This window comes from Triturus cristatus, chromosome 4_1, assembly GCF_964204655.1.
Source record: "Triturus cristatus chromosome 4_1, aTriCri1.1, whole genome shotgun sequence".
Classification (NCBI taxonomy): domain Eukaryota; kingdom Metazoa; phylum Chordata; class Amphibia; order Caudata; family Salamandridae; genus Triturus; species Triturus cristatus.
Window position 1 is genome coordinate 918541353 of NC_140585.1, and position 15521 is coordinate 918556873.

A 15521-nucleotide genomic window follows, 5' to 3' on the forward strand; every position below is an offset into this window, starting at 1 on the left:
GTTCCTTGGCTGCCGGCCGTGGAGTTTCTCTCTTCGCTGTTATCAGGCCTTAACCGAGTTAACAGTTGCCCGAAAAATGCAGAGACGATTTCTAGTAGTTAAACGGTGGCACCGCTCTCCTAAACATATACATCCTCTAGATTTTTTAAGCATGGGTAGAGGGTAACATAATTTCTCTTCTTATTTCTGCAATAGCCTGCACCCTTAGTAGAACACCATACAATTTGTAATACTTCAAACTCTGTTTCAATGATTACGAATAATAAGTTTTGGAAAAACTCCTCCCCCCCCTTTAGGTGTACGAGGGCAGCAGTATAAACAAACACCGTTTTCTTCACAACTAACTTAGTACGCCGACACCAGCTAGAAATCAAATGAAGGAACTACACCATTGAGTTACCATTCTAGTTCTCTGTTGAAAGCTGCGGTCTCTTTTCTATCTTTACATTCCATTTCTATGGCCCGGAAGGTGACAGTCCACAACGCTCTATGCTCCGATGACAATCTCGCACTCAATACTCTATGACCATTCTCTATGAGCTGAGGATAGCCATCCAAGTCTGCAGCGTTGGGTTAGCTCTCTTGCGCCCTCTGGCTTGGCGGACCTCCGATAGGCACTGCGCTAATAACAGCCCATCCTGAAAGCGACTGAGGCCCAAGCCTTACCGTGAGCCTGCGGAAGACATTGAGTCTGGGCCGGAACATTGCGAGCCCAGCTAAAAGCCGTGTGCGACGGGAGCGAGGTAGGAGTCTGGTAGGATAGGAGATCCGAATGTACACGGGGGAGTCACAACCCGGTTGGGGTTCCTGGAGCGCAGCGAGCAGGGGGTGGGTGTGATGGGACACCTAATTAGGTGATGATGGAGCAGTGCCACCCAGGGCATAGGAGTTGGAGAGTGATTAGTGTAGCCACAATATTGATAGAACCTCTTGAATTAAGTTGGGGAGTGAGGTGATAGGGCCAAAGCTCACTATTTGTGGTGAAGTGTGAACGAACAGCCAAGCTGGGGACGTTATCAAACACACAAGCTGCGAAAGGGGTCGCTCCTCAAATTTCGATACTGCAAAATGCGGTGGAGTCTCAGAGACAGGGCGGGGGGCATCGGAACACTTAAAGCGGGAGGGGTATTGGTGGTGGAGTACCGTGTGGTGATAGAACGGGGGGGCGGAGTTGACAGGAGACGAAAGGTAGATAGTAAATACACAGAAGTTGAGAGTAAGGGGGTTGATAGCTTACCAGAAGGGAAGGGGGATACAACTGATGGAGCATCACAACCCCATACGGGAAAGAAAGGTTTGGGGTGGGGTGAGGGGAGAGAACACCAGAGGGGAAAGAAGAAGAGGTAGTGATAGAACACCTGAGGGGTAAAATGGAGTGGGGGGGATGGGGTGATAGAAGACCATTAGGAGAAATAGTATAGGGTGGTGGTGATGCAACACAGTAGAGCCGAGGGTGTGATGGAACACCGGAGGGGTTGGTAAGGGTTGATCGAACAGTACAGGAGAAAGGGGGCTGGGTGATAGAACACCAAATGGGATGGGCGGCGATAGAACAGAGGGGGAAGAGGGCGGTGGTGATAGAACATCAGAGGGAGAAAGGAGGGAGGTGGTTCTAGAACACCTGAAGTGGTAAAGGGGTGGGAGTTGTGATAGCACACCAGAACGGGAAAACGGTTGGGGATCACGATGAAACACCAGAGGGGGTGGTGGTAGAAGAACACCTGAGGGTTAAGTAAGGGGGGGAGGGGGGTGGTGATAGAGCACCGAGAGGGAAGCGGAGTTGGTCATCGCACACAAGAGGGAAAACGAGGGGGTGGTATTACCCCACCAGATCGGAAGATGGGTGATGGAGCATAAGAAGTAAAGGATGGCATGATAAAACCCGGGAGATACAAAGGGGGTGGTGATAGAATAACATTGTAGGGGTAATAGAATCCCAGTGATCGGGGAGTTGAAGGGGATGGATATTGTTGTGATATTATTCCAGTGGTGATAATTGACCAGAGATTCCAGGGGGGTTGGAACACCAGAGGTAGGCAAATGGTGCAGAGTGGGCTGCTAAACACCAGAGATGGGGTGGGGGTGGGTTGAAAATGAATGTCCTTTCTATGTTGAACAGGTGTATACCCCTTCCCTGAGGGCTTGTGAAACCTGTATCCTGACTTTTATTTTGGTCCTGGTAGCATTCTTCTCTAGTATATGCACAGAGGGCTAGTCCTGTCACTGTTAATGTGAAGTTCAGAGTCTGTTTAATGAACTGGAGGGGCACAAAGTGTGCCTCCTAGTGCCATGGATGCATCGCAAAAATCAGTGGTGGCATAGTACCAGGTTCTTTGAATCTATAATCTAACCAGACTTTTTTTCCTCTGTGTAAAGCGGTGGCGGCATGGATCAGGGGTTGGGGGGTGATCGGGGGGGGGGGGGGAGGTGTTGGAGGAGGAAGGGTAATGTAAAAAATAAACAAAAAAACACTTACCATGTCACCGCGTCTCTGCTCTGTCGCTCTTCCCTGGGTCTCTGGCGGAACAGCAACCAGGAAGCACCCCCAGGCTCCCCATACCAATTACAACGCTCCAATGCAGCGTTGTGATTGGTCTAAGCGCTGTGGTTCGTTGCTCAGCCAGGGTATGGGGCTTAGGCATGTTCTCCACGCAGGCTGCAATACAACCTGCGTGGGGAACATGCAAAGTGTGCGTGAATGTTAGCTGGCCTGAAAGGGCCGGCCAAGCATTCATGCGCACTTGGAGTGGGCAAACCACTCCTCCCCTGCTCTGAGAGCAGAGCAGCCCCGCCTGCCCGCAAAGCAGCTAGAAACAATAAAATAAGAAGTCATCATTTTATTTTTCCTTTCCTCACACTGCTCAAAGGCAGTGGGGTGAGGCTCCTCCGCCTTAGCGGAGGAGGCACCACTGGTGTTAAGGAGAGGCAAGCCCACTGGCTTCTCTCGCATAGAGTTCCACCTTTATGTGAAATCCAGAACTGTGAGCTGGCATGCTTGCTTTGTGCACGTTGAGTGCCTGTATGTGCAATGAGTGTTTAGAATATGTATAGTAGCAGGATTCTGTGTTGTGAGTCCAAGTACTTAGGCTAATGAGATCCATTTTGGAAGCTCCTGGTTTTAGCGTGGCAGAAGATGGAGGTTGAGGACAGCTTCAGCCCAGACAGTGTAACTGTATCTCCTACATTCATGTAGCTGTAGGGGGAGACCTAGACCCAAAAGTGTGGAGGAAGGAGACACGGGTACCTTTAGAAATTAAATGCAGACCTCATTAACAAAGTTATTATGATTAGATCTTCTTTCGTACTTACATTTGGTAGATAGTAGGGTGGGACTGGAGTTTCTGTTCTTCAAGGTGAGGAAGTTTCTAACCTGGGCCCTTCCATTTTGTCTGTTCCTGATAACTGCTTTTGGAAGACTGATGACATCTAGGTGCAGTGATCTTATATTTCATTGTGTCTATGTTTCGGATACTTCTACTTAAAGCCAGTCCCACTGATCCCTGCTGCGAGAGCCTTTGCTTTACACAGAGGCTGTTTCTAGGGAGCAGCCTGACATTTATATTTGAAAGAGAACCCACCCTAACTGGTTCTGAAACCTTAGGCAGGGTATTGACCCCCCCCACCCACTATCTTGGTAATGTGTGTAAAATTGTGATCTAAACCACCCAGCTTTGCTGCATCTAGGGCTAGTGTCTGTCTAGCATCCAGTCTCGGGACATCATATGAAGCCTGCACTTTCTGCTTGTAGGCAGTATCGGACTACAAGAGGTAGCTCATAAACCCTATAGAGACGAGGGCGAATATCTGTAACATGCAACAATGTCTCTAAGGGGGTTAATTAAAGGTCAGTTTCAAGCGGCACAATTAATTGCTTGCAGTGGAAGGAGAAACCAGGGAGACCAGAACATTTTTGACAACTTAGAATGTAGTTAAGTAAATGCATATATTTGTCATATTTACCTTAATATATTCAAACATATGTAATTGTAGCACTGCGTTACATTAAATGGCATGTAACCTGTGGGATACTGTGCACAAGTGCTCGTGAAAAGTTGTCACGGCGCAAGTGACATGTGAGGAAGTATGTACAGCGACAGGAAGGGTGCAACAAAAAACAAGTGATGGTGAAATTTACATAGGTGGGATACCCAAACAATAAATGATAATATATACAAAAGGAGTCAAGATGGGTATCCTTGAGGAAATAGCGGCAACATTTTTGCTGGTAGAGCAGAGTGTCGTCCTCAAGTGCCTTGAAGCCTGCCTGTCTGCCTACGGAGAGAGGGAAGGAATGTGCGTTATCCTTCAGGATGGGGTCTTGTCCAGAGGGGAAGACCATAATATGATTGGCCTAAGGAACATTTAGAGAAAGCTGACTGACCCGGAGAACAAAGCACAGTGACCCCAGAGATTAGTGGTTTAGGGTAATTATAGAACGCTTGAGATGTGAGTGTTGAGGGATTAATAGAACACCTGGGGATGGTTGTGTAAAAACACTTGAGGGGAAGTGATTGAGTACCTGAGATGTGGGCAAGGTACAGAATACACAAAATGTGAGGGAGGTAGAATACTCAAGACATGGAGGGGTTGGAGTACCTGGAATATTTGGAGGGGGGGGTCATAGAATACTTGAGATATGGGTGGGGTGTGCATGGGTGACAGCAGAATACCTGAGACGTGTGGAAGAGGGTAGAATAACAGATGTGAATGTGTGGAGGAGGGAATAGGGTACCTGAGGGGTGAGTGTGTGGGGGGGGAGGGAGCACACCTGAGAGGTGTGTGTTGGGGATATAATTCCTGGAATGTTTAGGTTGGGAACATAGAACACCTGAGGAGGGTGTGTATGGGATAAAACACCTGTGACGTGTGTGGGGATAGAACACCTGGGATGTGTATGTATGGGGGCTAGAACACCTAAGATGTGTGTGGAGGGATGATAGAACACTTTAGGTGTGTGAGTAGAACACCAGACTGTATGTGTGTGTGTGTTTTGGGTAGATACTGGGGAAATAGAATATCCAAGATGTAGGGGTGAGGGTAGAATACCTGAGAGGTAAGTGGAGGAGAGGATACAACACCTGAGGTGTGTGGGGAGGAGGTAGGGCAATTGAGAAGTGTGTGGGAGAAATTCTACACCCACGTGGAGTGTGTGGTGTGGATAGAACACCCATGATTTCTGTATTGAGAATTGGTAGTGGGATAGAACACCCAAGATGTGTGTGTTGGATAGTATAAACTAACTGAGATGTATGTGGATGAGGGTGATGGGGCACATGATGTATGGTGAGTGATAGGACTCCAGAGGGGCTGATGAAACAATAAAGCTTCTGGGGAGAGGTGTGATATTACACCAGTGTCAGAACCTCTTTCAGAGGCCTTTTACTCCTGATGGCCTAGGCCCAACCTACTATGGAGCCTGAGCTACTGGGCCAAGTACCCCTTCTGCATTTGACTCTGTGGTAGCTATAGTCGAGCAGTCCAAGGCGCTCTCTGGGTAGGGGTGGTGGGGTTGGGTGGGAGTGGGGGAAGAGTGTGAATACAGGTTAGTGAACACAACTCATAACTCGAAGTGCACATCAATGCCAATAAATCAATGTCCAGTCAAATACCTCATTTTATAATAAAAATAAGTATTTTATTTCTAACTAGGTAACCAAAGCAATGATTTGACATTTATTAACTAACACTTTACCCTTGAGGTTGGGGCTCTAGTGCTCTGCTGTTTAATCCCTGCAGGATTGTTTGTTCTGATTTGTGATTGTGAGCATTGGTAGAAAGTGAAATTGTGTCCTTCTTGCTTGTGTCTGACAGAGGGTACTTTGGAAGTGGACTTTATTGGAGTTGGGGGATGGGCATGTTCAGGTGGCGACGGTCTGGCTCTGACGTTCTGTCTCTAGAGGCTATGACAAGATGTGGATAGCTCATGAAGTGTCAAGGGACATGTTGGTTTTAATACATACTGTATTTTCTCTTCAGATTCATTATCTTGAAGTAGCCTTTTTGCATGCCAAAGCCTTGGCGCAGGGCATGGTCTCAAACCAAGCGCTGTGCTCAGTGTCTGGTGTTTATAGAAGTAATAAGCGGGCAGATTGGAAGGAGTACTGGGTACAGTGCTTAGGCTCTTTGCCCAGCAGAACTGCCAACAGTGGTACTGGCTTCTTTGCATGGCCAGCAGCCACATGTTTTACCTATTGTCTGCTTGGTACAACTTTGCTCAGTAAGTTCCTTCATACTGGGTGCAAGACATATCTAATTTACTTTAGCATTGAGTAGGGTGGTTGAGGGTGTTCTTGTTTAATAGCGGCCATTGAGATTGTTTTAAACAGCTCCTTGTTTCAGTCATTTTAACTGGATATTTTCCGGCCAATCAGAATTTTTGTTCTGCTCAACCTATTCCAATTGCTGGGCAGCTAGCATACCAGAATGACAGGTGCAGTGGACATCATATTGGCTGCTTTAGCCTTTAGGAAGGAATTGATTGTTCTGCTTGCTGTGCCCACAGTGGCGCTATACTAGGATTTTCACAGCAAAAATTCTTATTTTTTTTCATGATTTTTTTCCCCCTACTCTTTAGTTATGAAAATAGATGTAGAAAATGGTACGTCTGATAATAAGGAAAACCCGCATTTTGCTCACTCTTAGTAAGTGACTTCAGACATTGTTACGTTTTCCTGTTTAAGATCGTAGCATAACGCCCCTTCCTGTATTGTGGTTTGAGGAAACTGTTGCACATATCTAGCAATTATTAACTGTAGTTTTCAGCTGTGTATTCAAAACTGTTAATTTCACAAAAAGGTCACACCCTTTTAGTATTCAAAATTCTTAGAATGTTTCTATTATGCTTGTGGATTGTACCCCATTATGAAGTCTAGAAATCAGAATAGTGTACTGTTTTATAGTACTATTTCAACAACATGTTATCTGTAATTATAGGCCTATAAGCCTAATAGATGTGAGTCAAAAAATCTACTCTAGGCTTCTTCTCCAACGCCTACAGAGTTGGATAGAAGAGAATAATATACTAACCCCACTCCAAGCTGGATTCAGGGCCAAAACGTCCACTATGGACCAACTATTTAGGCTCCAGTTGCTCCATTGGAAACATGTTATTCTGGACGGGGGTAGCCTATATATGACCTTTGTGGATTTGAAATCCGCCTTTGATATGGTGGATCGTAACCAGCTATGGCACCTACTGCTGGATATGGGAGTCCCGCCTTATCTATGTCATTAATTGAAGATTCTTCATGACGGGACCTATGCTAGAGTCCGCTACGGAAAAGTTGGAAATCTGACTGGCCCATTTCCTGTTGCTAAGGGAGTTCGACAAGGCTGTGTACTTGCCCCAACCTTGTTTTCCCTCTTCCTCAATGGCCTTATTGCCGATCTTTTAGATGCTATTGACATTGATGCACCGAAATTGGCCTCCAGAAAATTCCCTGCCCTCATGTTTGCTGACGACACCCTGCTGCTGTCCAAATCCCCGATGGGCATGCAGAGGGTGTTGGACCAGTTCACAAGCTTTTGCAAACAAAGGAATTTGGTGGTCAATATTGGCAAAACAAAGTATATGGCCTTCAATGTAAAATCCTCTAATTACCCACATCCTAAAATGGGAGGAGTCGCTTTGGATCGGGTTTCTATCTTTGAGTATTTAGGCTTGACCCTAAATGACAAGATGGGTTGGTCCCCACAAATTTCTAAAGCCAATTTAAAACTCAACCAGGCGGTGGGGGGCATCCTTAAAGTTCATAAGAACTGTTGCTTAAAAATTATAAGTGCCCCTCTAGAAATTTACTGTGTCCAATCTAGATCCTCTACACTGTACGGGGCTGAGCTATGGGGTTTTAGTAGCACAAATGATCTGACTGTTACTGAAAATAATTTTTTGCGGAAACTATTATCACTCCCAATCAATACTCCACTCATGCCATTGCGGTTGGATCTTAATATCCGTCCTATTTCTGAGGTCATTGCCATACGTCCGGTGATGTATTGGAAAAGGCTTTGGAGCACACCAGAGTTGGCATGTTACAGAGACGAATTGAAGGTAATCTTGGGTTTACTTGGGGCCGATAAGATTCCCTGGCTCCAGTATGTTAGGCAGTCACTATCCAACATTGGCCTTGCCCATCTCTGGACTAATCCAGAGAATTGTTTAGGCATTTCCAAAAAAAGTCTTGCCCTAACACTCAAAGACTACTTTCTCACTAAAGCTTACCGTCTAGTTAGGCCTTCTAGCCTGACTGATCAGTTCTTGGACGTTAAGTGTAATTACGCCTTTGTATCTGACCTCGACGTTATCCAGCCCACTCTAGCAAAGAAGCTGTTCCTACAGTTCAGATATGGGATCCTTCCTTTATATTCAATTACTGATAAATGGGTGGGTGTCCTTGAGCACAATTGTCCGGGGTGCTCATCTGAACAGGAAACTATGATTCATGTTATGCTTTTTTGCCCAGCATACGCTAGAATTCGGAAGAAATGGATTATTCAGCTTTGCTTGAATCTGGGTATTAGGAGCTACCTTGACTTTTTCAGGGTCTTGCGAAGTGATCTAAATCCACTTGTCGTGGTAACAGTTTCCAGGTTTCTACTTGCAATGTGGCTAATTCGCATGAAACTGATACGTAACAATACAGATTGATCGATTGCTATAAATTCAATGGGGGGTTTTATTTGTTGATAAATAGTTAGTCACCTTTATTTCTATTATGGGTATTGTACTGATTGAATATATTACTATGAATTGTTTCATTTATGTACTTTTATGATTTTAAACAATCGAAATACAGGTTTTTTTAATTGAATTGAGTTATCTGTAATTCAGGTAGCATTCCCAGATGGACTCATGTTTATGTCACCAGAATCCTTCTGTGGCATTATTTGTGTGAAAAAGTACCCAAGCCCTACATTAAAATGATATTTTGAGTTTGAGAGGATGTCTGGCCATACAGAGGCACTAGACCACATTCCATGTACCTTTGAGGTTAGGGAACAATGTTGTGACTTACAATGTTCTTTTAATTTATTTTAGGGCCAGTGTACTTCTTATTAGATATTGGCCCGTCTCTCTCGCTTTCCTGAACAGCTTTGTGCTCTTCCCCGACGCCTTCCATAACTACTGAGTGAGCCATTAAAGCATTGCGTTATTGCGAAGAGCTGCAATGCTGCTTTTAGAATATTTTTTGGGGCGTCACTATGCATTGGGTATGGTTTTACTACAATTTTTACGATGTTTCTTAAAAAAATATTCCCTCCAAGCCCAACTGAATAAAAACAAAAAAAGCAGCGGTTTCCTTTGCGTTTTTCCCAAGTGTTGCCATATTGATGTTTCCATTTTTTTGGCTAGAACTATATCTTGGTTTCTTTTTATCCACATGCCAAAATGAAGACAAACGTAGCTTTCTAATAAAGTAATTATTTCCTTTATTTAAAAGAAGTTGGAGCACACTGAACAATATCCTTGTGCGTACAGCTCAGCTCTGTATGTTACTGATTCGATCTGATAGGTTGTGGAATTTAATGAAATATATTCTTGTTCAAGGGATGGGATGCTTCAGAAATCTACTTGCCCTACAAAAAAAAAATGCACCCATCCCTTTTGGTGCCATGCCGTGTTCTCATTATATTATAGCAGTGATAACCACTCAGAATATGCCATAACTCCTGGTATATTAGGAGTTGGATTACATGAAGGATGTGATATTTTTTTACAACTTTCTCCAAACGTACATACAGAAGCTGCAGGCAGGAAACCTTAGCTCCACTGTTGTATTACTCTGTGAGTCTCTACCCACCACAAACCTGCATGTTTAGAGGCATTCATTTTGCCTAACACATCTGATGCTAGGCCCTTTTGTGGGGACACTGAGAATAGGGCAAATGTTATAGAAGAGCTACAGTGCGTACCTAGTTAGGGGTTGTGTCTAAACCGTTGAATGTGCTAACACCTGCTGAATTTCTTCTATTTTATAATTTTCACAGTTACATTAATTTTATTCCCTCCCCCCCCCCCCCCCCCCCTTTTTAGGTCGAGCCTAGAGCAGCGCGCACGCGCTGCTCTGCGAGACTTTTAGTAAGTGGCTTCAGAGAGCTCACCACCTGCTTGTGCGTGTGGTTTTGTTTTTCTCACAGGCTATTGGCGTTTGCGTGCGTCTTTCTATGAAAGACAGCACGCAATTGAGCAAAGGCGGGTGCATGTCCCGCCTTTGGTCCGCCCACAACCTATTGCACGGGTGACATCTGTTTTGAATTATCGTGCCCAGACGCATGCGCGATAATGCAAAACAGATGTCTTGCTGCGGTGCGCACGCACCACTCGCATTTTTATATAAGTGTACCATCGTAGGCAGCGCGCAAGGCACTTTGTTCGAAATCGGGTTTTGTGGTTATTGAAGGTATTCGTTTTTCGTTGTGAAGAACAACATATCCCTTTCTCTGTATACAAGCCATGCGATGCTGTAGTTACCGTGACAAAAGGGGGCATGGGCGCATCCGTTGGCTGTGTTTAGGTGTTCTCGGCATCATTGCCATTTGGATCTAAATGTTGCTGCCTGCCACCGCACCCGTCCCCATACACCATCGGCATGACCTCGAATAGCCTGCGTGCTCCCTCTTGCTTCATTTTGCAGTCACTGAAGGTTTAATATGTAATTGCATTTGGTGTGAGTCGTGCGGAAGCCCAGCCTTGTTCGGCAGCGGTGTATGTCTCTTAACCCCCGTCACACCCCATCAGCTCTGGGCTCTGTCCTCCGTGCAGCTGCCCAGCAGCGCCACCTGGCCTCGGCACAGGAGAGGGGCTGCACGCACCCGGAGGGATGTCGTGAATAAATGTGCATATCTCCTCGGTGCTTTGTTCTGGGCGGAGCAGCAGCCGATGAATCAATTTAAGGTTCTAAACCTGGGAGCATCAGAGCTACATTCACGTCAGCGGCATTTCTGAACAATTAAAAAAAATACACTTGTATTTCAAATATATCCTTTGTTTACAAAAATGTGGATGTGAAAAAGAGAGATATGTGCTTGTGTGATGCTTTTAGGTATTTCAGTCATGGTTTTGTGTTGTTCACTCTGATCTCACTCTTACAGAGGCGTGAAATAAAGTAAGTGCCTTTAAGTGCAAGAGTGGCAATTGTTGTTTATTTGCATAAATTAATTAAAATACTTGCATAACAAATTAAAAAATATGGAGTAGAAACTCGGATAAACCACAACAGAATAAATAATACAAAAACTCAATGTTTAGAAGTGCCATATCTTCAAACAACAAGCATTAGCATAGCCAATAGGTCTCGCCTTTGGGACCTTATAAGTGTTTAGCCATGCAACACTTGATGTTGTTGCACCAAGGATATTGTGCTGGATAACTAAACACTTATAAGGTCCCAAAGGCGAGACCTATTGGCTATGCCAATGCTTGTTGTTTGAAGATATGGCACTTCTAAACATTGAGTTTTAATATCATTTATTGTGTTGTGGTTTATCTGAGTTTCTACTCCATGCCGCCACCTTGCAGTAAGTTTTGAACGCTTTTTAATTCAAGTGCCCAAATGGAGTTACTTGATTATCCAAGTGGCGTGGCATTCAGACAGCAGGGGGTTAATGAAGGTATCGGCACAGGCTAATACCCAAGTGGCGTGGCATTCAGACAGCAGGGGGTTAATGAAGGTATCGGCACAGGCTAATACCCAGGCAACACGAACTACCTCAGGACTCCCAGAAAACAATCTCACAATATTCGTTCAAGAAAAACAAAATATTTCAACCATGTTTATGTGGTTAAGCAAATATTGAAGGAATACCTATTCACGCTCCGTATGCTTGTTCTTTCCACTACGTAACATTGCTGACTTAGTCACTGTCATTGACTTAATGCAAAGTTTTCAAAACTAGTTAAGAATACACTTGGAGCAGGTTAGAACACTTAAGCAATGCCTAAAAGTACATAGAAGGCTGAAACATGCCGATCCACTGATGTTTACGGGTCATACTACTCAGAAACCTCTTTCTGTTTTTGCCAAAGGACCTCAATAGTAAAACTGAGTTAGGATCCAGAAGGCAATTTTAATTTGCACTTAAAATCCCTCATTCTCAGTTAAGAGCTCCGCTTACAAACTGCATCAAGCCCACCCATTCACACTAGGTGTAGTGGGTGAGGATCCAGTGATGAAGCATGCTACAGGTGGTACCTGTGGGAGAGGAACCAACTAAAATATCTAAGATATGTCAGGATCCCACTAATTAACCTAGGTGTGGATCCTACAGTTATCTTAAGATAGGTTAGGACCCCACAACCGATCTTTTGGAATTAAGGGATCATGATGGAAAAGGTAACCCTCCTTTGTGTAGTTACTTGTTTAAATTTGGGAGTCTGAGGATTCCCCTGTCATAGCTTCTCACCCCGCCTTTTTCATATATACTAATTCCAAAGGCTCAAAAGCGAACCTCCTTTTTGAAACGCTGGAGTCTTTCATCTGCTTCTTTTTACAAATCCTTTTTGGTAGCTTTTGAGTCCCCAAAGCCCTTATACACCTGTCTTGATTTGTCCATTTGTCTAATATGAACTGGATGTAAAAAAGATTTTGTGGGCAGGAGCTGAAAATGTCGGACATTAAGTGAGCAGGAGTTGCCTCCGAATAAGTTGGTAGCCACTGCTTGTCGCTATTCTGAATTTCACTAGAGATGTGATAAATGTTTAAGATTTCCACATTTTAATATTTATATGCAAAGCCACAGTCCGAGTATTCTTTCGAATTTGCTGTTAAACTTATTCTGTATATTGAAGTGTTTCTAAGCAAGTGGTAAAGTATTTACAAAGGGAACGTGCTGGGCTAGTGTATGCAGTGTACGTTTTATAGAGCTTCTTACAATCTGCGCCTTCTACTCATAAAGTTGGTGACCGTAGCTATATATTGAGTGTACCTTTTTTGGGAGAAATCGAACTGTTAATCAAGGATTAATAAACTAGTTTGAATCTGCAGTATTTTACGGAGTTGGGACCTAAGCACATTTTGCTGGCCTGAGGAATATTGAGCAGAGAATGTCGAAATGTTACCCTTGGATTGACAAAACATGCAGCCATTAATTTTGTGGTGGATATCAAAAAAATGTCTTACCAAGAGGAAACATTTTTGACTCATAAAATGTAAGCCCTTAGTGAAATAATTGCAGATAGGTGCATATAATTATGATCCAAACTTGAGTGCAGAGATATGTAGTACAGTTTTTTTAAGAGCACTGTTAGTCTGGAAACACAAATAAGCATTGACTAATCAGGAGGGTCTAAAAAATGTAATTCACTCCTTAACTAAAAGCGGCGAAAACAGACCTAGGGGAAAGTCAATGGCAGTTGCAAAATGTACCTTCTGAGTTAAGTTCTGAAATGGTTCACTCGAAGGGAAAAGTATAAGGAATCGTTAAGCTAAGAATTCTAGGGCTATAGTACTGGATTAGTACAAAACCTTGTAAGCAGCTGTTGAATATTCTGAAACTGTTTCAAAATACGGATCCTTGGAAGGAATTGAATTATGTGGTTTGTGCAGAGATGGCAAAGAATCAGCAGCAGTAGCACTTTGTTAGACGCTAGCCTAGCATGAGGGGGAATATCACACTTGAGACATTTACTCCAGACCAAGAAATCAGTAGTTGTTGTTCTGTTAGTTACAGCCATTGAGGCACACACCTGCTCTTCCAGGCACCATGACTGCTATGCAGGGCTCAAGCATATTACCCCCAATACTGGGCATAGTCTCTCCAAATCCTGCCATACTTATGGGAACCACCCCTTGCAATAAATATGGGTTTCTCCAATTGCATGCTGTGGTCCAATCCCGTCTGCCACTCCTCTAGGGATGGAGCTCTGCATTCTTCCAGGCTCTGGCAATATCCGGTCTGGCCACGATCAAACTAAGCCACAGTAGGGCTCTTGTATATTTGTTACCCTCTATGAGGTAGTGTGTAGAAAAACAAATTTGGGATAATTGTGGAGTGTCCACCTCCAAATCCTTGCTGTAGCAAGCTAGTACCGCCCCCCCCCCCGACCCCCCAATGAGCTGAGTCACGACAGTCCCAAACTGTATTGAAAGTCCTCCCCACTGGTCGGGACAACATAATCAAGATGGTGAGGCAACTGCTCCCATATTCCACAGCCTAGTCCGCATAAGATAAATCCAGTGGAGGTACTTCAGCCTCATGAAACGAAACTGGACCACAATGACGGCCTCCCGTGAGCATTCTAGAGTTTCCCACCAGTCGTCGTCTGTAAGGGAACCTAGGTCTTATGCCCAAGCTGAACACAGTCAATGAAAAGAGTCCAGGTGGTTGCCGAGAGGTTTATACATATGAGGGAGTTTGTGATATTTTGGCTCACGGTGCAGGACCTGTACCGCCAGTGGACTGCCCTCCAGGAGGTTCTCCAGATTAGAAACATAGGTCATGTTCGCATGTGGAATTGGCCAGTATTAGTAAAACTGGCCTGAATGAAGGTCTTACTCTGCCTGCAGCTCAGCCAAAGATATGATTGTAGTTTCAATCATGAGATCCCTTAGGAATGAAATGCGAATAAGGTCCCAGCTTTTTAAACCTTGTCGCTCAGAGACATGTTGAAGCCAGCACCCATTACAGAAGGCGTCTCCCATGTCAAGCGGCCGGGACCTGTGTCTTTCTTCTAATTAAGATTTCTGGCTGAGAGCAGGAAACTGTACGTTATCACTCGAGACCTCTTGTGACACTACTTTTGAAAACACGGGAAAAATTATCCACTATCCAGTTGCAAGTCTTTCTGGATGCTTTATCTGTCTTGGGAACCTTGCTGTAAGGCTTCACCCTCGAAGAGGTGAGGAAATTGTTTTGCTGGACATTCAAAGATCTAGATGACATATTCTTTGTAGTGTAGATCCTGACAATTTTCCATTACTTTGTTCGATAAACTGATTTCTGAGCTTGGGCAAGTTCTTGTATCACAAAGTAAGGTTGGGTTAACTAGTTTCATGTGGTACCATTGGCTAGAAATGTACTGAAAAGAGTGAGTACCAAGCCTGATGAAAAGCAGCAACATGTCCTGGTCTTCCAAGACTCAGCTACACCTTTTTGTGCCAGATTACGTAGTCACTTTCAAGTCTTATTTATTTGGTTGAGATTTTTCATTCTGCTCTGATTCTGTTGGTTTTCTTCCTATTTATGAAAAAAACAAAAAGTGAGTATTCAAACTATAGTCCTGATTGTCTTTTTTTTTTGGGGGGGGGGGGAGGGGGATAATCCCTATAGTTCCTTTGAAACTTTTCTGGCTTCGCTAGTATTCGTCTTGTGCTAGGAAGCTTTCAATTTGAAATGTAGTTGTAAAGTATCACAAGGTGCTGTCCAATATAGGTGACTTTTTTTAACCTTGGGTTGCTCTTGTTTGGTTGTAAAGCAGTCTCTTAAATGAGGGCTGATAAGAAACTGTACGTGAACTATTTTACAGCCCAGAACATACCTGAGGGACAATACTTACAAAGATGATGGTCGTGTTCACCTGTCTT

At 44.1% G+C, this 15521-nt stretch overlaps 1 protein-coding gene across 5 annotated transcripts in view; it reads left to right on the forward strand.

The window, feature by feature from the left end:
- The first annotated feature begins 496 nt into the window (after positions 1-496).
- PPP6R2 (protein phosphatase 6 regulatory subunit 2) overlaps positions 497-15521 on the forward strand; it is a 913508-nt gene continuing 898483 nt past the window's right edge. For 4 of the 5 annotated variants that reach the window (XM_085653731.1, XM_085653733.1, XM_085653735.1 and 1 more), the window contains exon 1: positions 497-743. The gene's annotated coding sequence lies outside the window, so the exon portion shown is untranslated. The remainder of the gene's footprint in view (positions 744-15521) is intronic. The other variant, XM_085653732.1, reaches the window with a different exon arrangement.